The sequence below is a fragment of the Pan paniscus genome, chromosome 1 (genome assembly GCF_029289425.2).
Source record: "Pan paniscus chromosome 1, NHGRI_mPanPan1-v2.0_pri, whole genome shotgun sequence".
Classification (NCBI taxonomy): domain Eukaryota; kingdom Metazoa; phylum Chordata; class Mammalia; order Primates; family Hominidae; genus Pan; species Pan paniscus.
In genome coordinates this window covers 16574788-16600011 of record NC_073249.2, presented here as the reverse complement: position 1 = coordinate 16600011, position 25224 = coordinate 16574788, and the positions used below count along the sequence as shown (strand labels likewise).

Below are 25224 nucleotides of genomic sequence, written 5' to 3'. Positions count from 1 at the left end.
TGAGCCAAGATCGCGCCACTGCACTCCAGCCTGGGCGACAGAGCGAGATTCTGTCTTAAAAACAAAACAAAACAAAACAAAAAACAAAAAAATAAGGTACTCCAAGCCTCACATTCATTCCACTAAAATTATACTGGCTTGTGAAATACAATTTTTACATTAAGATAAAAATAAAAAATACAGGGTTTCTGATTCTCCAACAATATGATAGGACTTCTTACACACATCACACATACATGCACTGCTTGTGCCACAGTCAGACACAGTTGCTGCTTTCTGAACCATCAGACAATGCTGTAGCACACACAGCACATTCTAACCACATATTCGTATCAGTGTCTCAGACACATGATGCTACTGAGTTCAAGAAATTTCAAGTACATTAACAACAAATATATATTATAGGCATCTTTTGTAACAGCAAGAGAAAGGACCTCATAATCTATTAATACTTTTCATCTACTATCATTACAATTTGATAGATACTAAAAATTGACTTCAGAGTTGCTATTCAAACATAATTCTTAAAACATGCTTTCATAAGTCATGTAGACTAATTCACAGAGAGACAATTAGCCTTTGACACTGCACTTAATTTAATAAGCCATTTCAGAATTTTAATAGAAGCATTAACAGGCGTGAAAGAGGAATGAACTTTTTTTTGAGACCTCATAACTTACAAATTAGCTAATTTTTATTTTTAACATAAATGTCAAAAAGCATAGTACCAAAGGGCCGGCAATTATACTGCTAAAAAGACATAGAAGTTATCTGGGTCAAGGTATCTCTGCTTTCAGAAATAAGCTGAGAGCTTTAACGGTATTTTTAAAGTAAATGCCAAAATCTCTAACTTAACGTTTAGTAGCAATGCGGAAAAATATTCTCATTGTCAAGGAGAGGTACTTGTGATAATTAAATAAAACGATGTAGGTATATAAAGCAAGTCATTCTGGGCCTTACCAATGAACTATATTATTCATTTATTATATATACTATATAATTTATAATATATTATTAATACTAAAAAAGATCCTGAAACTAATTTCAATGCCTTTAAATTATACATATATACGTATTTCTTCCTATGTAATAAGTTTAAATGAAAGAAAGTTGTCAGAAGGTTAAAAAATATAATGCTTAAACTGACATATAAGACCAGCAAATAATTTTCAAAGCATACGTGAAACTAAACTTAGATGTTAGGGGCTTTTACAATAAAGAACATGTACCGAAAACATATCTATTAGACATCTATATCTAATAAACATTTGCCAATTACTTGTCTTGAAAATTTCTGTTAAGTAGAGTCTAGTAAATATTTGCTAATTACTTGCCTTGAAAACTTCTGTTAAATACAATTAAAAGAAAATAAATCCAAACTATATTGAATCAGGAAACTATTTTGAGACAGACTAATTATTTTTTAAAAATTACATATAATTCAGTCATTCAAATATTTTAACAGCATGTTTTTTCCTATTATAAAATTAATATGTTCATTTTAGAAAAGCTGGAAAACAAATGCAAAAAGAAAATGATAATTACACATAACACAACCACAAGTAATAACCATTGTAAATTTTTAATGTATCCCTGTTCCATTAATACATATGCATATTTAATATACTGCTTACCAAGAAAATGTTTTCATTTAATATTATGTGAACATTTTCCCATGTCATTAAATAGCCTTATAAAACAAGATATTTAATTGATTTAAATTACTTGATCATATGCAGTATCATAATTGAATATCTTACTATCAAATTTTTTCCAATTTTTAATAACAAATATTACATTGGGTATCCTTATACATAAATCTTTTAGACCACTTGTGATTATTTCGTGGGGTAAATTGCCCATCCCAAATCCCCATAAAATTAACTTTCTATGTTATGAAAAGTTGCACAGAGCTTAACCAAGAAGACAGGGAACGCCATGCTTGGAGCACTCAGCATTAACGAAAACTGTCCCCACTTCTCCTCGTATTTATTAATCTTTCCGCCAGTGCCATGGAAGAGAAGGGCTGCTTTGTTCAAAGTCTTCAGGCACACAGGTAGGGTTACATGGTGATGTTCCCATCTGCACTTATTTCCCATATTTCACCTCTTTAAAAAAAAAAAAAAAAACGCCGGGCACAGTATCTCATGCCTGTAATCCCAGCACTTTGGGAGGCAGAGGCAGGCGGATCACCTTAGGTCAGGAGTTTGAAACCAGCCTGACCAACACGGAGAAACCCCGTTTCTACTAAAAATACAAAATTAGCTGGGCGGGGTAGCGCATGCCTGTAATCCCAGCTACTCGGGAGGCTGAGGCAGGAAAATCACTCGAACTGGGGAGGCGGAGGTTGCGGTGAGCCGAGATCGCACTCCAGCCTGGGCAACAAGAGCGAAACTCCGTCTCAAAAAAAAAAAAAAAAACGAGTCTTACTCTGTCACCCAGGTTGGAGTGCAGTGGCGCAATCTCAGCTCACCACAACTCCCACCTCCAGACTCAAGCGACTCTCATGCCTCAGCCTCCTGAGTAGCTGGAACTACAGGCATACATCACCACACCCCACTAATTTTTTTGTATTTTTAGTAGAGACAGGGTTTCACCATGGTGGTCAGGCTGGTCTCGAACTCCTGACTTCAAGTGATCTGCCCGCCTCAACCTCCCAAAGTACTGGGATCACAGGCATGAGCCACTGCACCCAACCCCATATTTCACCTCTTGAGAGGAATGGGCAGATAATCTTTTAGGGATAGCTTCTCACAAGGGGTCAAATATCCAGTGAGGGACTGCTGCAGAGGGAAGACCACCTGCAAATGCAGTAACAACTCTCAAATAATAGAAAACAAATTAATGGGTTGGAATCAAGAGGTTGGTGCCCTCTTTTCAATGCTATCTCTTCCTCTACCCTCTGAGTACAAGCTCAGGCATTAACATGGTCCTCCTCTCTCATCAAAATAAAAAATTATTTTAGCATTTTGGTGTTGCCAAGTTACTCGAGTTACTAAAGATGTTTCTCTGTGTGCTGCACACCCATATCTCTGCATATATTACAAACACGAGGAGATCCATGCACAGTAGAAGACTGATAAGCACTCCAACTAAGGTAGAGGCACATGGGCGAGAAATACACCACAGAGGAAACCACATACAGTGGCCAAGCAAGTGCCAGGCAGGTTCACCTACCTGGGACTGTGAGATTCCATTATTCCATCTTCAACTCACAGCCCCAAAATAAATCTTCCAAAGAGTTCACAGTCTACCTACTTACTCACAATAGGCCGGTCTTCTTAAAGTCAAACGCGTATCTAACATTAACCGACATCCCCTCCTTTAGAAAAGAATTAGCTGTGAAAAAAGAAAAAAAAAAAAAGTAACCTCTTTTCTAATAGTTTGTTTTCCACAATTTAATTTTGTCTCTCTAAAAGGTAATTTGGGATAATCACCCACATCAAACTAGCCATAAACCAGTTTGGATGTTGTTGAACTTGTATGGTGAGTCACATGACTAATTAAGATCATTAGGATGGTGTTACAACAGTGATGTTTTATACTTAGTTGTCAACTTTAATACAAAAGTATACAAAATCCAGAATCCGTTTTGTTCATCAAATTAACTATTACTTAATAAAATAAACGGTTGGACCTAATCACCAATGACAGATCAAAGATAAATTTTGAAATTTATCATTTGCTTACTTTCTGGGTAAAAGTTTAAAATGAATATGCTGAAATTGCTTCACAATTTCTTCTTCCATTTCCATCAACATACTTCTCTGTGAAAGGGTGTCTCTATTATGCATATTATTAAAACAAAACAGAGAAACCATTGAGATACACATTATCCCCTAAAATAGTGTTATCAATCCAAACCTGAGTAGATAAATTATCAAGCAAGAATGAAGCAAGCGGCTGGGCATAGTGGCTCACACCTGTAATCTCAGCATTTTGGGAGGCCAAGCTGGGCAGATCACAGGGTCAGGAGTTTGAGACCAGCCTGGCCAACATAGTGAAACCCCGTCTCTACTAAAAATACAAAAAATTACCTGGGTGTGGTGGTGGATGCCTGTAATCCCAGCTACCTGGGAGGCTGAGGCAGGAGAATCACTTGTACCTGGGAGGCGGAGCTTGCAGTGAGCCAAGATCACACCACTGCACTCCAGCCCAGGCGACAGTGCGAGACTCCATCTCAAAAAAAAAAAAAAAAGAAAAGAAAAAAGAAAAAAAAGGAAGCAAACTCAGTTATCAAATTAAAATCTTAAAATAATGATATGCATGGTGTCTGTTCAAAATCTGTTATTAGCATTTAAAATGGAGACCCAATCTCTCACTTGTAACTTCAGTTATAATTGCAGAACAAAGTTATGAGAGTAACTGTGACTCACTTTATTCATCTCTGATATGCACATTTTCATGGAACAAATATAATTCTTTAACAATGCTTTTCTTTTTTCCAATGTTTATTGTGATTATATTTAAAGAAATGGAAGTTTACGTCTGTTAAATCTAACAATAAAAATTGAGGTTTAAAAATGTTGTACTGTATATCTCTTCATGTTTTTTTAATAATGAATATTATTTATATTCTCAGAACTCCAATCTGTGAGGGATTGGAAATTAAGGACACTTGAGTTCCTTCAGTTCTCTGCCACAGAGAAGGGCTGTGCTAGGTGATGTGGATGGGAACAAGTCACTGGTTGAGACCTGGACTCACTTGGAGAAACTGCCTCTGCCGATGGAAGGGCATGGTGAGGGCCCCGCCAGCACTGGGCTGGACACCAGGTTTCCAGGGCTAAAGCAAGACACAAAAACTCGGTGCTATGGAAGATGTAAAGAGGGAAATGTGCCTTACTTATTTATGTAGTGTCTAAAAATAAAATACATACAAAATTCTAAGAGATCTTGATAAACAGCAAAATATTTGTATGTTTGTCAGTTTGTCTCCAAGTCTTAAAAACTAGTAATCAGGCAAACAAGCAACCCCCTCCACATACACACATCAGCAATGACGAACTCAGGCACCTGGGCCTGACACTAGGCCGCCAGAAGAGCTCAGAGTTCAGCCTTTCTCAGTGTGGAGTGGCACCGTGTCATCTGTTCCCAAGTTGGAACTCATCAGAGGCCAGCACAGGCCTGACAGCAAGTGAAGGAGAATAAGGGTAATTAAATGGGGAGGAACACCTTAGTTCAGGTAGGGCTTTAACTCACATTTCTAAAATGAGCTTAAAAAAAGTAAAATAAAAACTCTATTTATACTAACAATAGGCCTGAAACCCAGAGGGCCACCAACGCTCTCTGACTGATATGGTTTGGCTCTGTGTCTCCATCCAAATCTCCTCTTGAATTGTACTCCCATAATTCCCAGGTGTTGTGGGAGGGACCCAGTGGGAGACAGTTTGAATCATGGGGCGGCTTCCCCCATCCTGTTCTTGTGGTAGTGAATAAGTCTCACAAGATCTGATGGTTTTATCAGGGGTTCCGCTTTTGCATCTTCCTCATTTTCTCCTGCCTCTGCCATGTAAGAACTGCCTTTTGCCTCCCGCCATGATTCTGAGGCCTCCCCAGCCATGTGTAACTCCAGTTAAACCATTTTTTCTTCCCAGTCTCAAATATATCTTTATCAGCAGCATGAAAATGGATTAATACAGTAAATTGGTACCAGTAGAGTGGGGCGTTGCTGAAAAGACACCTGAAAATGTGGGAGCGACTTTGCTGACTGTTACTTTAGTAGGTAACAGGCAGAAGTTGGAACAGTTTGGAGGGCTCAGAAGAGAGAAAAATGTGGGAAAGTTTGGAACTTGCCTGAGACTCGTTGAATGGCTTTGACCAAAAGCCTGATAGTGATATGAACAATAAGGTCCAGGCTGAGGCGATCTCAAAGGAAGATGAGGAACTTGGGAACTGGAGCAAAGGTGACTCCTGTTATGTTTCAGCAAAGAGACTAGTGGCATTTTACCCTTGCCCTAGAGATTTGTGGAACTTTGAACTTCAGACAGAGAATTTACGGTATCCGGCAGAAGAAATTTCTAAGCAGCAAAGCATTCAAGAGGTGACTTAGGTGCTGTTAACGGCATTCAGTTTTATAAGGAAAGCAGATCATAAAAGTTCAAAAAATTTGCAGCCTGACAATGTGACAGAAAAGAAAATCCTATTTTCTGAGGAGAAATCCAAGCCACCTGAAGAAATGTGCATAAATAATGAGGAGCCAACTGTTAATCCCCAAGACAATGGGGAAAATGTCTCCAGGGCATATCAGTGGCCTTCCCAGCAGCCCCTCCCATCACAGGCCCAGAAACCTAGGAGAAAATGGTTTCATGGGCCAGGCCCAGGGTTCCTGTGCCGTGTGCAGCTTACAGACTTGGTGCCCTGTGTCCCTGTCGCTCCAGCCGTAACTGAAAGGGGTCAGCGTTGAGCTGGGGCCCTGGCTTCGGAGGGGACAAGCCTCAAGCCTTGGCAGCTTCCACATGGTGTTGAGCCCACGAGTGCACAGAAGTCAAGAACTGAGGTTTGGGAACCTCAGCCTAGATTTCACAGGATGTATGCAAATACCTGGATAACCAGGCAGAAGTTTGCTGTAGGGGCAGGCACTCATGGAGAAACTCTGCTAGGGCAGTGTAAAAGGGAAATGTGTGGTGGAGTCCCCACACAGAGTCCCTACTGGGGCACTGCCTAGTGGAGCTGTGAGAAGAGGGCCACTGTCCTCCAGACCCCAGAATGGTAGATCCACCAACAGCTTGCACCGTTCGCCTGGAAAAGCTGCAGACACTCAATGCCAGCCCATGAAAGCAGCTGGGAGGGAGGCTGTACCCTGCAAAGCCACAGGGGTGGAGCTGCCCAAGACCATGGGAACCCACCTCTTGCATCAGCATGACCTGGATGTGAGACCTGGAGTCAAAGGAGATCATTTTGGAGTTTTAACATTTGACTGCCCCGCTGAATTTCAGACTTGCATGGGCCCTGTAACCCCTTTGTTTTGGTCAGTTTCTCCCATTTGGAAGAGCTGTATTTACTCATACCTATATCCCCATTATATCTAAGAAGTAATTGGCTTGCTTTTGATTTCACAGGCTCATAGGTGGAAGGAACTTGTCTTGTCTCAGATGAGACTTTGGACTGTTAACTTTTGGGTTACTGCTGAAATGAGTAGACATTGGGGGACTGTTGGGAAGGCATGATTGGTTTTGAAATGTCAGGACATGAGATTTGGAGAGGCCAGAGGTGCAATGATATGGTTTAGTTCTGTGTCCTCACCCAAATCTTATCTTGAATTGTACTCCCATAATTCCTACACGTTGTGGGAGGGAGGGACCTGGTGGAAGATAGTTTGAATCATGGGGGCAGTTTCCCCCATACTGTTCTCGTGGTAGTGAATAAGTCTCACGAGATCTGATGGTTTTCATCAAGTGTTTCCGCTTTTACATCTTCCTCATTTTCCCTTGCTGCCGCCATGTAAGAAATGCCTTTCACCTCCTGCCATGATTCTGAGGCCTCCGCAGCCATGTGAAACTGTAAGTCCAATTAAACCTCTTTTTCTTGCCAGTCTCGGGTATGTCTTTTATCAGCAGCATGACTAATACACTGACCTTCAGCTTATTCGTCACCTCTTCATTTTGAGTGGGTGGAAAACTGAGCAGTACTTTTTCAATGGACTTCACAATGTCTCTACCCAGAAAGATGTAACTTAAAATATTAGTGTTTCCACAAGACCCTTTATACTAGACTTTTTAGAAGGCATCCTGGTGGTAAAGCTGTACAAAGGCCCAGGCAAGAAGGAAAACGCAAAGTTACAGGTGGTCTTTAGCAAACCACCCACTTTTATTATGGAGTCAAGGGAACCTTCTCCAGGTGTTAACAGCATTCTATACATTCTCTGAAGGTATCCAACACGGAACTGTCTTCCAGCAATTCTGGAAGTTACTAGGAATCTAAACACTTAGAAGAATAGAGCAAGGATTAAAAGCTGTGAACAAAATACAGATACTACCATAAAGACAAGATTAGAAGGATCCAGTTTTTAGAAGCTTCCAATTAAGTTAAAATTCAAGAACAAAATTATATGTGTGTGCGTGTGTGTGTGTGGATAATGCCAAAAATGTTGTAATGTAGGTCAAATTAGTTCATCTCAATTTAGGGAGCACAGAATATGACCTTTCAGGTGCTATGTGCTTTCTAGCCCACAGAACACACCCAGTATCTGAGCAACAGGAAGCTAGGATGGGTTTGAACACAAAAATGTAAGAATCGCCCACAGGATTTGAGGCAGAGTCCAGCAAGTCTTTATTCCGAGTCCAACAATAACAGAACACTTAGCAGGAGGGCACTGTGCAGAAACCACTTATCTGAGGATTATTAGTATATTTGCAATTTCTTTGGCATCTCCTCCCACTCTTCCCACGAAGACATGAACTCTGAGAAACCTTCACCCTCCTGTAGAAGGCTTCCCTTTTTCCTCCAAAATCCCCAACCAACAGACTACACTAACTTACTGTCATGAAAAGCATAGGCTCACGCTCCACACAGGGATTGCCAGATACTTCGTGTAACAGCGTAAGAAGAGAAAGATAAAGGGTTTTGGCTGATGGAATAACTCATTATTCCATCAGCCAAGGCCTGTGTAAATGTTTACCCATTAATGGAAAGTCAAAGCACACACATTTTAGAGGCATGTTAATGTAGGATTTCATCAGGCACCATAAATCAGCAGGCCAGTTTTCCTCACACACAAGTTTCGTATTTCAGTTCAGATAGAGTAGAAACACCGTCCTCAGAATTTATATACATTTGATCTAACTGATTAAGTTCCACACTTCTCTTTTGTTCACTATAAACAAAAAGATGTAAAAAGAATTCCCAAACTGCCACAGCATGAATTGAAAACATACCATCTGCAGCTGCTTAGCCGCAGCTACTGCCCCCAAATCAAATGAAAGGCTCAAGAAATGCTCAGCTGTGTTCTTATTGCTCGGGAGGTTCCCGGAATCCTTCCATGATTAAGTTATTGGCAAAAATTAGCAATATATGCATAGCCCATCTATAATACACCTCGAGCAGACAGCAGCATTCAAAAGGAAAGGAATGCAACTTTCGAATTATCAAAATGCCATGATGCTCCTGTTAAAAACCATTTAGCCTTTCCATCTTACAAAAATTTGAAATGTCATTTATTTTAACCAAGAGTTTTCTGCCTCTTTTTCTAATTTGATAGTGGAAAGTGACAAATGCATCCTTATCACTAAGTTTTCATTCTTTTGCATGTCTTCATTCAAGAACATGAACACTCCAATCTCTAGGAGAAAATTCCAGTCCAAAGCTGGATATAATCCCTTAACTTAGAGCAAACAAGTGTAAGCCTCTACTCTCAAACATTCTGAGAGGAATAAGCTCATGTTCATAGTACACTGTGGATGTTATGAGGTGACCCTCTGGAAAGAATATTTATGTCTGGTATCATCAGAATTACTGCTACACATCCTTGGAAACCACAAGATAACTCTAGAGACACAAAACTCAAGAGCCCAAGAATGGTGGCCACACTCCATCTCCTGCCCCTGACACCATGGTGCACTGACCACAGCACTTGCTGCCCTTGAGCTTGGACACAGGCTCGGAATCTACTACACACGGTCTCCAAAGTGGCCACTAAAATCGATCAGAATCGTCACTTCAAGAGTTTTTCAAGGTGCTAGCCAGCAGTCTGCTGAAGGTCCTTTCAGGCTAAAGCAGCACAACGTGAGCTCATTAGAGAAGGAGAAAATCACACGCACAACTGCTTCCTTACTATTTGCCCCGACCCCATCCCAGCTCCTCAGAGTATGAGATGGCCCCTGGACTCCAGTGGAACTTCCTCTGAATCACAGGCAAGCCAGAGGGCCCTGCAGTCATTCGAAAGGTTTTTGCTCCCAAGAAACCCTCTGGCTCCTGAATAAGTGATTACCATTATTCCATTCATCAAGTGTCTCTTAAGCCTTCTATTATGAGTCTGAATTTTAAACAGGGACTAGGTCTTTTATTACATCCCCTGATCCATGTCTCCAGTAACATTTCTTTCGAATTTATAGAATCTGTCAACAATCTAATTATTAGACTTTACCCTCCCTTCCTCCACCCAGAACTAAACTACTTCCAATGAGGGGGGGTGGGGAGGACTCTATCTTGAGAAATATTATTAGAAAATCTACTGTACTTCCAGAATAAGAGCACCACAAGGGCAACACCCTGTCTGCCTTACTTACCACCATAACCTGAGTCCCTAGAACTGTGTCTGGTAAAAAAAGAACACGTAATAAATAGCTGACGAATGAATACATCTGAGCACCAGCTATACGATAGGCAGCTTTTCTCGATAAATCCTCTCCATAATACTATGACACAGACTGAATTTTTTGCACTTACAGGTTCAGAAATGGGGACTTTGAGAGAGGAAGCCGCTGACTGACATACAGGCCCCATAGCCATGGAGATGGCCCCTCAGTCTTAGCCCATGTCTGATCTATCCAAAATGCGTTCTGTATCTTGGGAGTACAGTATAGCAAAAAGAGCTCAAGATCACAAGGACTTTTATCCTACAGTAGAGAGGAATACTAACTAGGGAAGCCCCCAACACAAGAGTTCTAACATCCAGCATCACACAAAGCATCATAAAACCCGCTGGGCAAAGCAGAACCAAACAATTGAAAATGCTAATTCCACAAGACTAGAACAGAAGCCCAGGGATAACCAGCTACACGACATTCCCTAGCATCCCCTGAAGTTAGGTCAGGTCATAGTAAGAGCTCCAGAAGAATGAGAGTGGAAGGGATGGAGGAGACCCTTCTGGGCCAGCCCTTTAGGTGATGCACACCTGGGTGCCCCTTCCCCCTCAACAAGCCTCAGCGCAGACCACTCAGGGCAATGCAGTGAGGCTGGGCCCTATGGTGGCAGAAACAGATGGAAGGAACTTGAATCCACACGTGTCAGGTGGAGGAGAGCAGCCTACCTGTCCGGACTTTGGGCTGTCACCCTAGAAAGAAATCAGCTTTTCCACTGCCAGAGCATTTTGTAGTGTCTCTTAGAGCAGGCAGAGCTACCTTAACCAATACAGCCCTAAGGAAAAGTCTTCCCACCTTGATGGCACATTCCACATGCAAAACCACCATTAACCCGGTACAGCTGATGAAAACGTTTTAGTACTTTCATTTATGTTTGGAGAGGTTTAGCAACTCAGAACTTCAGTAGTAGAAGAAATAGAAAAGCGGGTGGTTAATTAAGTCTAGAATTTTATTTTTTAGGTCAACTAGGTTTTCATTTTGCCAGCCAGTATCTCTTCAGCATAAGTGATTGAAAATCTGTATTTTTTCAGGGCTAATTGATTAGTCTCCTTCATATATTATCATAAAACTGAACTCAGGAAATTTTTTTAGTTTTAATAATTGTTGCATTTGAAATAATTGGAAATAATTTGAATTAATTAGAAATAATTCCTCAGTTTTGCAAAGATAAACAGATTTATTTCCATTCACCTAAAATTTTCTAAGTATCAGATACAAATAAACCAGTAATATGTCAGGATCTATCTCTTCAGAAGCAAAGTTGCTCAGCTCAGTGCTGTGAGCTGGCCTGAGCCAGGCCTGCAGCAAGTGTCAGCCAACTAACAAAAGAAGCACCTCATCTCCAGAATGAATGGGTGGGATGTAAGATGAGACCCAGTGGGGAAACTGCCAAATCAGATAGGAAAATCACACCCCTGTAAGGAAAAGGGAAGTTGAGACGTGACTGAAGATAAATACATAAATATCTGACAGAAATTGCTCCTAAAATCATTTGACAAATGGATATGACCTCTGAAAAGGTCATGTGATCAAGATGAAGGCAAAGAAAACCCAGTGTGGTCATATAAAGTATACAACAAAGTAAAAATAAATAAATTATGCTGAATTTTGAAAGAAGCTTTATACACAAGAGTGCATACTGCATGATTCCATTTACATCACGTGCAAGAACATGCAAAACTTATCAATGGCCCTAAAAAAAAAAGGAACAAAGATTGCCTCAGATAAAGGTGGGAAACAAAAGAGTAAGTTGACTGGGCAGGGACATCAGAGAACTTTCGGAAGTGAGAGAAACATTTCACATCCTAATAGAAGTATGGGCCATATGGGTGTATGCATTTATCAAAACTCACAGAATGATACACTTAAGATTTGTGCATTTCACTCTATACCTTTTACTTCAAAAAATGTAAAAGTTTTTAACTCGTTTACAATATACATGCCGAAATGTTTAGTGAGAAAGTGCAAAAAGTGTGCAACTTACTCTGAAATGCATCCAAAAAATAAAATGGATTGATGGATGGGTAGAAGACGGAGAGACATGTATAAAGCAAATAAAACCAGACCTAACAACTGTGGGATCCAGGAGGTGGGTACAGAGGTGTCCACTACGCCACACAATATTTTCAGCTTTTCTGTAAGATTGCAAATTTGCATGATAAAACGTTGGGGGAAAGTATATGGTGATTACACTGAGATTTATTGGTTTAAATAAATCTCATAAGTTTAAAGCAGAACGCAAATCTTACCCAGCACTTACTGTTAGTTCATGAGACATAAGATAGGAAGTGGACTGAAGGAAGGGAGCATCAGCAGCAAACGAACAACACCCCAGAGACCTGGGGGCGGAAGGGATGCTCAGGCGAGGCGAGCTCTTTTTGTCCACAGACATCCTTCCTAATGTCGCCTCAGTTTAAAACTCTTGTGGCTGGGTGCAGTGGCTCACACCTGTAATCCCAGCACTTTAGGAGGCCAAGGCGGGTGGATCACAAGGTCAGGAGTTCGAGACCAGCCTGACCAAGATGGTGAAACCCCCGTCTCTACTAAAAATACAAAAATTAGCTGGGCGTGGTGGTGTGCGCCGGTAATCCCAGTTAATCAGGAGGCTGAGGCAGGAGAATCGCTTCAACCCAGGAGTCGGACGGAGGTTGCAGTGAGCCAAGATTGCACCACTGCACCCCAGCCTGAGGGACAGAGTGAGACTCCATCTCAAAAAAAAAAAAAAAAAAAAAAAAACCTCTTGTTACTCAGCATAATTTTAAAATAAATCACTTCAGTGTATCAATTATCAAGTTATATATTCCTAAGTATAAAGTCTCAAAACAAAACACATGACCTTGAGTTGCAAATATAATACTATGTGTATATTCTGTCAACTAACTGAAATGAATTCAGTAATTTTATACCAAAACATCATTTATATCTCTGTATATCCAAAATAATTTTTCCTTTAGTTTTATGACACAGTCTATAACCTTTAGTAAATTACAATGAGGAAAAAAAACATCATGACCATCTTACATGATAGACAAAGTAATTATCACCACTTTGAAAATACTGTCCGTCACTTCTCCTTAATGTTGCTTTTGTTAATAAAATCCATTTCTGGAGTTGCAAAACCTAAACCAGGCAAAAAGATGAGTTTGTATTTAAGCAGATCATTTTAATAGAGATAGTACTGTGATCAAAGGAACAACTGAGAGTGTTCTGTATGTATCTTCTGGTCTTGGAGAGGGCCTACAGTTTCCTTGCACACAAGAGGCCCTCAACAAAAACTCAAATCCTAACCATTTTCCAAAGCTTAACTCAAATTCTATCTTCCTTGAATGTTTTCCTAACCATGCAAACCCACCTTATTCTCAGCTAACCACACAGTCTTTCATCTGAAAGAAGCTGTAGTGCCCATCTATCATATGGTCTCATTTACACAGGAATCTTTTTCTAATACACCTGACACATAGCCATCAACTCTGCCCAAGTTAGTTAGTTCATCACCTAAGAAGGCAGTGCATTCATCACCTAATAAGGTAGCCCATGCTACTACACGATAGCTCTAGTGATTAAATCATGCCCTCTGATAGTTCTGAATCAGTAACAAAAGGAAGTTTAACTAGAAGAACACTCAAAGTCCCTCCGAGGACTAAATTCTAAGAGTCAGTTAATTTGCTGACTCTGCCTGACAGCTACCCAGGACGGGATGGACGGGATGGAAGGACAAGATCCCTGTCCTCAGGGGTCTCACACCCTAGGGTGCCCCTGTTAACTTGGAAATCTTAGAATGCCAGCATTTAAAAAGACTTCAAGATGGCATGGTCCCACATCCTTATTTTAAAATTGGATTATAGTCACTGCCCCAGAAAGCTGAGGGAGTTAGACAAGGCCACAGAAGAACCCCTTATCCCACTTGTATCATCTGCAATAGCAGGATATTCTACTCTGCTCTTAAATGCTCCAAATAGATTTATTTTTAAGATGGAGTCTTGCTCTCTCACCAGGCTGGAGTGCAGCGGCGCGATCTCAGCTCACTGCAACCTCCGCCTCCCGAGTTCAAGAGTTTCTCCCGCCTCAGCCTCCTGAGTAGCTGGGATTACAGGCACGCGCTGCCAAGCCTGGCTAATTTTTGTATTTTTAGTAGAGACGGGGTTTCACCATGTTGGTCAGGCTGGTCTCGAACTCCTGAACTCATGATCCGCCCGCCTCAGCCTCCCAAAGTGCTGGGATTATGGGCATGAGCCACCACGCCCGGCCAGATTTTTTTAAATTACCGTTTTTCTCCATAGTTTTACCTGTTCCAAAAAGGAAGAAGGTAAAAGTTCACTTTTAAACACACTAATGCTTGCAGGGATGACAAGGAAAGCAAGTGCATATTGCCAGAACCCTGCTCCATGAAGGCAGGTGTCTCGATGTACACTTCTCTCCACCTTCCTCAACACCTCCCAGGGTGCTACAGCAAGGGAAGTACAGATGTGCTAAGCCTTTGCTATTGGAATAACAAAGAGCGTAGTAAGATTAAAGCAGTGTCTCTTGAAACTCTCCTAGGGCCTTGTTCCTCATTCCATGCACATATCCTGTGCCGACTCAACATCCCCTCTGCTCCACAGCTTATCTCAGAAAGAACTAAGTTACGGTGCCAAGCTAAGAGGATGAATTTAGAAAGCTCCACATAACCAGACGCACAGCGACAGCAGCCATCAGACATCACCCAGATTTAACTGCCCTAAAATTAGCAGTCAGAGCAAAGTAGTTACTGCAATGATTGCGTCAGAGCTATTCTGACTGGCGAACTGCCAGTTTTAAACAAATTGTCCTGCTTTCTCTACCAGGGAAACAATATTTTGGAACAGAGCCAGCCATGCATTTCAGTGAATGTTCAAATTCTAGCTTCGCTATTAATGTTGTATAATTCAATGACAAGGTGAACAAAGTCTATATAGGCTGCATCTGCAAGGGTGTTATTTTCTTTGTTGTAAGCACTTATTCTTTGGGTGAGTAAAGTACTGTGGATGAATCCTTTTAAATATTTAAATGCCTGAAATTTATTTAGGGATTCACATTCAACTGGCTTAAACAAAGATTATGCAAATCTAGCAAAGTATAAATGCAAAACAAAAATTGTTTTCCTCTTATATTTCTTTTAATCTTGGCCAAGACTCAGGGGCTAAAAAAAATGTTCTCTGCATGATCACAGAAGGACCCACTCACTTCCCAACAAAGAATATATAACCTGATTCAATCAGTAAAACTGCTACCTCACCACAAATTACAAAATTTCTAGTTAATAACAGACAATTCACTGGCTGAGAGAACAGGGCAGTTTTTAGACCAGAACAATGAGCTCATTAGCCCAACCCTCAGCCTCCACTTCCACCTTTCAGTGAAAGTGAGTCGGTAATTCCGCCATTCTTACATGCACACACCTTCTTTAGTCCCTCCCTCTCTCCCTTCTTCCTTTCTGTCTTTTCATTCTTTCCTTTTATCATGATTTATTGAAACCTACCATACCTTACAAGTGAGCTGTAGAATAAAGAACACTATAGCTGGAACCAAGAGAAATGGGTTTAAAATATAAGGACTCAGATTCAGAAAACCACACTTTCATGAAACCTTAGTTTTTGTATCTGTAAAAGGGAAAAAAATCCCACCAGCCTTATAAGGTTCTCGTTAAGTATACATGAGAGAACACAAATGAAAGTTCAAGCACGATAACATTTTACACTCGCCTTTAAGAATATCTCTCCCCAATTCTTTATTCTCTTCATAAATCAACATTAGTCTCCTTCACTTATTCTTGTCATTTAAAACATTTTTTGTGTGTGTGACAGGGTCTCACTCTGTCACACAGGTTGGGGTCCACTGGCACGATCAGCCCACTGTAACCTCGAACGCCTGGGCTCAAGGGATCGGCCCTCCTCAGGCTCCCCAGCGGCTAGGTCGACAGGTGTGCACCACCACACTCGGCTCATTTTAAAATTTTCTGTAGAGATGAGGCCTTGCTTTGCAGTCCAGGCTAGTCTCAAACTCCTGGGCTCAAGCAATCCTTGCCTCAGCCTCCCAAAGCACTGGGATTACAGGCATGAGCCACTATGCCCAAATTAAAACATTTTAAATGGGAAAAATGACCTATTATTCCAAACAAATGAGTTACAACGATCCTCAAATAAAATTGGTTGATAAATTGGATGCTTCTACTATCATGTACGCCTTGCTTACAGCACTTATCACAGCATACCTTATACACAAATGTAAACAAATAGGAGTTAGAATGACATCCCTCTAATGTCATATTACAAGAACTAGCACTACATTAAGATATTAAAGATAAAAGACTTTTACCATGTAAAATTAAGACTATGGCCACCGAGCACCTACCACATTTAAGGCATAAATAATATCCTCATGTACTGAGTCAACAAAAGATGCACTATACACTACTGATGGGGTTTTTAAACATCATGATTTCCTGTAGAAATGAACCCTGCTAATAGACTGAGAGCTAAAGGACTACAGACAGTACTACACAACTCAGAAATCCTTTCTGTTCAGTAAGCTTGATTAAGCCCCAGCCAGGGCTTTTAAGTCAACCGCAGCCTCATGGGATTCAAACAGGGCTAGGCAGGCATCAGCACAGATGAGACTTTGAAACCTGGGAAAGGTGTAAATCATACTCTCTCATGAAAGGCGGCCACCTAAGGGTGCCCAGGCTCCCAGGAACCACACCCCTCTGAATGGGGCTATAAAGTTCTTGATGTAACAGATGGAACACAGTCCCTCTTCAGAAACTTCCACATTTTTACCAGTTCCATATCAGAGTTCAATCACAGGTCATTTCAAACGACCCAGGAAAGGCATAAATGAGGTATAAATTGTTGTTCAAGATAGATCATGTACAATAGAAATAATGATTAGAACTTGCTCAACAGTATTTAGTTCAACAAAAGCCAAGATAAAGGAAGTTCTTTTATGTTCAACCCACAACTCCCAATCATTTCTTTAACAAATATTTGTTTACTGTGAGCCTATTATGTGGCAAAAACCACCTAAGTGCAGGGAATACAGCAGTAAACCAGAAATGTCCCTGCCTGTTTGCTGCTTACGTTCCATTATTAAAATCGCACAGGAGGATGGGAGGGGGTGGATGGTGCTCGTTTAGCTGGAAGTTACTGGAGATACAAGAGCAGGGCTCCCTGCTGTCTCTCCTCACTCATTCCCAACCCACTAATGGCTGGGAAGTCAGGCATTCCTTGCACTACGGGTGGCTGTGTGCTACAGTTCTGGCCAATCACATACAGACAGAGCTAGGCTATCAATCTGAACTTTTAATATACCCTGATCCTGGGAATGGTTTTGTCTGAGTGTGATAGTATGATGCTTCTTAAACAGCTGAGTTCAGGCCAGGCACAGTGGCTCACGCCTGTAATCCCAGCACTCTGGGAGGCCGAGGCGGGCAGATCAGGAGGTCAGGAGATCGAGACCATCCTGGCTAACATGGTGAAACCCCGTCTCTACTAAAAATAAAAAAAAAAATTAGCTAGGCATGGTGACAGGCACCTGTAGTCCCAGCTACTCGGGAGGCTGAGGCAGGAGAATGGCAGGAACCCAGGAGACAGAGCTTGCAGTGAGCCAAGATCGCACCACTGCACTCCAGCCTGGGCGACAGTGCGAGACTCTGTCTCAAAAAACAAAACAAAACAAAACAAAAAAAACCACTGAGTTCAATTAGAAACTTTCTAAGGAGAATAGCATCGCCATTACATTAACCTCCTACCCCTCAATAAATGAAACCCCAAACCAAGACCCACAAGCAATTCTGGAAGAAAACAGACCAAAGTCAGAAATGTCTTCGGGAAAAAGAATAAATACACAGTAAATATAAGGCCCATCAAGAGTGGAGTTTGTCTTCCGCTTGCCTCACAAGACCCTACAGGCTCCCTAGAAATTCCATTTCTCAACTGCTATAAACTCTAACCAGTGATAGTACAACAGTGGTCTCTACACAGGGGCCACACATTTCAAAGATACAAATGCCCTTGAGATGCAGAGAAAATACTTCTACATCGATTTATTTTTAATATTAATCTTCTTAAAATGTACATTTGTTTTATGTCCATAATATCTTAGCACAGTAAAGTATATGTTTATACATACAGATATCTTATACATATACACACACACAAACGTGCATGCAGATATGTATACATGTATACGCATACATACATGAACACTTAGACAATTGTGTATATAGATGGGATGCACGTTGAAAAAAGTTTGAGAACCTTGAGAACCAACTAAAAAGAAACCACTGTTTCTTGCATTAGGCCATTTAAACACCTGAAACAGGTAGCATTTGCCCTGTACAAAGAATCAAAACTATAATTCCTAAAATTACTTATTAGAAACTTCAATACAGAGAGGACAGTATCCCAAAGCCATTCCTGAACAATGTGAATACCCACTGTTCAACAAGGAACCAAATGTGTTATCAAAACCACCTCCAGAAGACAGTGAAAGTAGTTATGCTGACTTCACAGGACACTACGCCTTAAGCATTAACCAGAACTTTCTTTTAAAACTCCACACAATAGTTCATCTCAGCAGACATAATCTTTTATTCACCCAGGAGTTCTTACTTTCCACAGTAACAATTTTTAACACTGGCTCTTTACCTAGATATTTTTACTTAAGAGTTTGAATATACTACCAGATAGCTTACTTCGGACTGTTCTGATTTCCTGAGCAACTCAACTAAATGGGGTATTTCTCAGCAGATTAAGCAAATATGCAGAAGTGAAAAATATGGAGTAATCTAATGGGCAGAGTTCAAGACACTCCTTCTGGCTAAATGTTTATTAGTAAAATAGGAAGAGAAGTATATCAACCAATTAAAACAAAACCGGAAGAGACTGTGGTGTTCTTCCCCACTATCTGAAAGCAATTCAACACAAGAGAATACCAAACCAAAAAATAAGCTGAAGAAAGTCCAACAAGATTCTGATTTTTCCTACAAGCATTGCAGTTCCTAAGGCCTCCAGAGGTCACAGATCACAGTGTGACCCTAGTGTCTCAATCCAGTCAGTCATTTAACACATTTTTTTAATCATATGCAGAAGAGAGTGCTCGTTACTAGGGACACACTGAAAATGAACTCATTATTACTCAGCATAACTTGGTCAGTAGAACCAGCAAAGGAGGTTTGACACACTCTTTCAGGATATCCATGTGGAAAGGTGGAGCTATATGGGCTAGTTATAAGATATTAAGAGCATTAGTAGTTAACTATAACCGAGAGTGTGACTCCTTGTAAGCCTCGAGGGAAGCTTCCAGAGACACACTTCGTGTTGTTCAGCCAGTTTAACAATTTCATCACCGGCTTAAGTAAAGATATAAAAGAGTCTGATCTAATAATGTACAGACAGCTTTCTTTGGGAGGACAGGTAAAGGTGCCAAATAATATAATCAAATTCTAAAAAGCATGATGGAAAGAATCAGCTAAAATAAAGCAAAACCACAGCGCAATAAATGTTAGGTTTTGCAGTGACATCAGCGCAAGATGGAAAGACGAGGTTCGATGGCAGCATGTGATTAACGGCTCGGCGGGTTTTAGCGAAAAGGAAACTCGTTGAGTCTGGCCACCAGAAAAGTAAATGCAAACTTGGACTACATCAGTGCAAGCAACATGCAACCTATGACAAGACACTCCTGCTGTACTCTACACGGGTCATGTTCACGGGTCACGTTACACCAAGAGCCCAACTCTGACAGAGACTGAAGGATTTGTTCTGTAGGCCACCAAGGCAGTAGAATTTGAATAAACAAGCAGAATCAGATTTCAATTCTATAGGCCAAAAAACTGTCTAGTACTCAAAACCATTAAAAGGTGGAAATCACCACCCGTTACTTGCAATGTTCAGGTATTACCAGAAGACCACTTACAGAGATTATATAAAAGGATCCAAATATCAAAGAAGGGTTAGTTGAGCTACTCAGTGATTTCCAAACCCCGGTCCTTAGTGAATTTTTCATTGACCCATGCAAAAGAAAAAAGTGTCTGTGTGGGGATAGATATAAATCCACGAGAGGGGTAATTTTAACACAGCTCCTCTCTGGATAGGAAGAACTCTCCTTTAAGTCTGACAGCATACATATTCTTCCCCCTTTCCCCACCTTTTCTCTTTTTTGGTACATCAAAAGGATTTTGACGAAATGCATTGACAATAGGTAGTAACTGCTGTTGTCAATTTTAAACACATTTATGTAGCAACATTAAATGCTGACATATCTGACAATCCCTAATATTTGCTTTTTTTTTTTTTTTTTTCATTTTACAGGTAGACGAAAACAAAAGGTATAGGAACAACATGACGAGACAATCTTTAAGGTCCTTTCTGGTCCAAAGGAGCTATGACAACTAGACTCGACTTGCTGCATATTTTCTTCCTTCCTACCACCCAACTTGGCTATCTAGTACTGGGGGAGAAGAACGAACCAAGGAATTGGGTTGCACTAAATATGAAATCTCTCAAGAAGCAGAACCTCAACAGTGAGTCAAGATCTGGCTCCCTTCTACAGCTGCTGTTCTTTGGAACCAAAGTTTATGAATCCAGTTCAGAAAGGATCAAAATAATCTATGTCTAAAGTTGGGAAGCTTTTAAATTCCTACCACATTGTTACCACACTTTTAAAAGGAGTCACAGCTACATGCAACTGGAACACAAAAAGCAATTTCTGAATCATTGATTTCAAGGTAAACCAAGTAGCTATGACCCTCATGGAAAGCATTCACATACAAACTTACTATAGGCCAAGGCAAAGAAATGACATAATCATGAAAAATATAAACATCCCAGTCAGACAGGCATTTTCATTACTCTAATGCGTTTGTCTTAAACCTTAAAGAAACCCCAAATTTTGGTGCTGAAAGGGATCATGAAAATAGTTTCATCCAAATTCATTTGTGACAGGTGGTAGAGGCAGGAAGTTCAAGGTTCCTGTCTGTGCCTAAAGCTTTTTCTACTCTTACTCTGCAAATGAATTAGGCACATTAACAGAAGCAGAAAACCTAGAACACGGTTCACTATTCTCTAGGACTGTACTTTGTATTTCATTGAAGTTCAAAACAGAAAGAAAAAAAAAAGCAGCTTTTCAATTAACAATACCCTAGTCTAAATTTTCTTCAAATTCAGTGTGTCTTTAAAAGGATTTGTAATCCTAAACAACCACCATAAATTGATCAGAAGTTCAAAAACTCAATGCCTTCCTCAATCTCAAAAAATAACCCTGCATTTACCAATTATGGTTGGGGGCAAGGGGCTGTATCCACATAAACACATAGTTCTTTGCAAAGTATGCAGGAAACACAATCCCTTTAAACTAGTTTCGATGCCCAAACACAGTGCTTTTAAACCAGTTTCAATTACCAAACAACTGGTTTTTCAGGGTAGCTAGTATTTCCTTACTTTCAGAAATAGACTGCTAATTTCAAAATAATAACCCGCTTCTCCTTTGCCTCAGGTAAAAAGATCCCCAAGGTGGACAAGTGTTTACTAAGCTCAGGTATCAAGGAACCCTTCAAAACACCATCCCAGTCTTGGGGGGTGAGGGGGAGAAAAAAAAACACCTTCCAAATCCATATTACACAGCTTTAACTACAGTAAGCATCATAGAAGCCAAATCATGATCTGATAATTCCCTTATTAGACTAAAAGTTACATTCCATACAATTAAAGCTCTTTGAGAAAATCTATGATTTAAAAACATAAAAAGCATTTAATGAAAAACATATACTTAAAGCAACTGGGTAAAATCTGTGGCCCATACTAAAAGCCAGAAGCTCCACCCCCATACCTGTGATCTAGCTCTTGCTTTATTTTCCGGATCAAGTGCTTACACTGCTTCTTATCCAAGTTCATTTCACCCCATCTATAGGTAGAATGTGGGTACTGATAAAAGCTGTTTCTGATTTCATTTCCTACTTCCCAGATGTTTGCTCTGTAGTTTTTCTTCTTTTTCCTTCAGCTATTTATGAATACACTCTAATTTAGAACAAATTCAATATGTCTTATTTTAAGCTGGGCAAGGCACACAATAAATGATAGCTACAAAGATAATTTCAAGATATTTACCCAGCGTATAAATAAGTTTGCCTACCTAGGCAAGATTTGGACAGGCTGCCATGATCTTGCTTTAGAATAAAAGTGCTTAAAAAAACATAACTGGGAGCCTGCTGCTGCTGCTGCTGCTGCTGTTACTGCTGAAACTACGGGCTATTGTGCTTGTCATAAAAGAGCTTGTGCTTAGAAATGAAAAAATCAAACATCCTCTGGGGAGATGTCCCTAACACAATCCCTGGTATGAATCATGCAGATACTTTAACTGCATCTCTTCCCAAAATGGATCAATGGAATCTTTTAGGAAGAATCAATGTGATTTATACCCAAAACTTAAGAAAGACTGCATTTTTCTCATGAATAATACTCTCTTATAACTCGGAATCAAGCAGTGAAATTCAATCAAGCGGTAAACATCTTTTAACTGGAAATATTGTCTAAACAGAATGACAAAACTAACAGAACTCTGAATTCTTTAAATAAGTCCAAACATGAAACAGGCATTCTTAAATGATGTAACTAAATACAGTAACCAAGTTGTCTCTTGAAATTCAACTTTGGGAATGCCAAAAATAATAGGCCACCTCTCAATATCCGCAAAAATATCAGTATACGTGTAGGTTTTCTAGGAAAGTAATAAAAAGCAACAGTTTGGGAGATCTTTTTTCTTCAATTACTAATTGTAACACTAGAAAAATTACAACCTAGGCTGCACACAAACGCAACTCAAATGGGCAGTTTACTAAATGTCTGTCATAAGAAAGCCATCTAGTGTTAACGTTTAGAATGGAGACTGCAGACAAAAGAGGCAAAGAAAAGAAAAATCTGTGCGACTATTTTGAACTTACTGGGCAAAGACATGAGAATCACCAAGATTCTTTGAGGGTTTTTTTCCTTGTTTTTTTTTAAAAAAGCCATCCTTGTCAAAACCCAGTCTCAATCTAACCAATATCCAAAATGTCTACAATTTTGTTTTGACCAAAATCATGTTTTGGTGAGCACAATTGCGTAACCAATGCACTTGATTTTTTCTAATACTCAGGCCAGAGTCATCTTGGGCTGAATTAATTTAACTCAAGCAGGTTAATGATGACAAATATCTCCCACAGGGGTAATGCCAAGTTGTTCTCTCTTTCCGAGAAGCCTCGGCTCTCTCTTGCAGATGATGAGCCGAAATTGATTCTTTGGGTTTGCGGCACGGCTGAAAATTAATCTGTAGGTGTTCCTAGGGATATTCCCAGGACGTGGGCAAACTACCCTCACTGACACGGGAAGACCCGGAGAGGCCCAGGAGCTGGCAAAGTGGGAAGAAAGGTCGCGGCGAGTGAGAAGAGCGCTCGCCGGAGGCTCACGGTCTTACAAAGAGGGATCCGTCCCGGTGAGGGCGCGCGCTCCGGGCGCACCCCCTCTAGAAGGGGAATGAGCCCCGCAGCAAGTTCGGCGTCAGCCGGCCAAGCGCGCCGGGGAAGCTGCGTCGGGCAACCGCGAGCCCTTCCAGAGAGCGTTAGTCAGAGCGGAGTTCTGGGCACCTGGAGGAGATCCTCCTCAGTGCCTGTGTCGCCGAGACGGGAATAACCTTTCAGCCGATCGATAACTTGGAGAGAACAGGCGGCGGCGGCTCCTCTTCCAGCCGGGGATCGGGAGCGCGGGCGCATCTGCGTCTACAAGCCGGACCCTGCGCCGCGCCCCTCGCACCCCCGCGCCCCTCGCACCCCTCGCCGCCGTCAGCCCCCCAAAGCGCCCCGAAGGGCATCCCCTTCCCCTTCGGGACAGTCCCCGCCTGGCCGCAGGCATCCCGAACCGACCTTCGCCACGCTGCCCGTCGGATTCCCCGACACGAACCTTCGCAACGCCGTCCGCCGGGACCTGCTACAGCCTGTGCGCGCCGGGCGGCGCGTACCCGGGCTGCCGCCTCGCCGCCCGCCGCTGCCCCGGGCTGCCCATCGGCCCGGACTCTCCCCGCGCCGGGCTCCGGCGGAGGCGGCCCGGACCCGCCGGCTGCGGCTGGAGCTCTCGGCCTGCGCTCGGGCGGCCGGCGGGGGCGCGGTGCTCCTCCTCCGTCCTCCTCCTCCTCTCGCTCCGCCAGCTCCTCCCGGGCTCCCAGTCTGCCGCGCCGGCTCCCGATGCCACCGCCCGCCCGCCCAGCGGCACCGCCCCCCGCCCGCTCTGCGGGCTCCCATTGGTAGCTGCCTGCAGGCCCCCTCGGCCCCGCCCCACGATTGGGCGCGGACGCCGTCAGTCTCACCGTCCGCCCGGCTCCGGGCGCAGCCGGTGCGCTGTTCCCAGGCCCCGCGGCGCGCGGGAGCTGCGCGTCCAGGAGGGGCCCGGACGCCCTTCTTGGGGAGGGGGCTGCGGGGCGCATCATGAGCCGCGCTGGGCGAGCTCGAGGGCCGGGCAGCCTACCTGGACCCTGGCTTCTAGAGAGCCGTCGCCGTCCTTGTCGGGACTCGCTTTCGCCCCTCTGAGGAATAAGTTAAAAACCGCGAGTCTGGTTCTGAGCCGCCCCCTGGCGCAGGCGCGACCCCACCCGGCCCTCCCGTCTCCCAACTTGGGACAGACGCGGCGGCCGGGCGGTCGGATCCGTGAGCCTCGGCCGCTGGGGCTACATACACAGCCCAGGACGCCACAGAATCGCCGAGGCCCCGCGAACGCCCAAACGGCCGCAAGTCGAAGTGATCCCATCTGAAGAAGACAGCGCGAGGAAGCGAGACCCTGCTGTGTGCCGGCCCCCGGAGGGCGCCCCGGGCCCTGTGGGTCGGAGGGTGGGGAAGCACAGAGAAACACGCAGGCAGTAAAACGTTAGGAGGACAGGGGGTGCCAGC

The 25224-nt window shown here is 42.2% G+C and overlaps 1 protein-coding gene across 5 annotated transcripts in view; it reads right to left on the bottom strand.

Moving 5' to 3' along the window:
* The window catches only part of SIPA1L2 (signal induced proliferation associated 1 like 2), a 235123-nt gene extending 210742 nt beyond the window's left edge, over window positions 1-24381 (bottom strand). For 3 of the 5 annotated variants that reach the window (XM_034949112.3, XM_034949111.3, XM_034949124.3), the window contains exon 1: window positions 24245-24377. The gene's annotated coding sequence lies outside the window, so the exon portion shown is untranslated. Of the gene's footprint in view, window positions 1-3262; window positions 3340-24244 lie in introns of all 5 variants that reach the window. The other 2 variants (XM_063596528.1, XM_034949114.3) reach the window with 2 other exon arrangements.
* Between the last annotated feature and the right edge of the window lie 843 nt (window positions 24382-25224).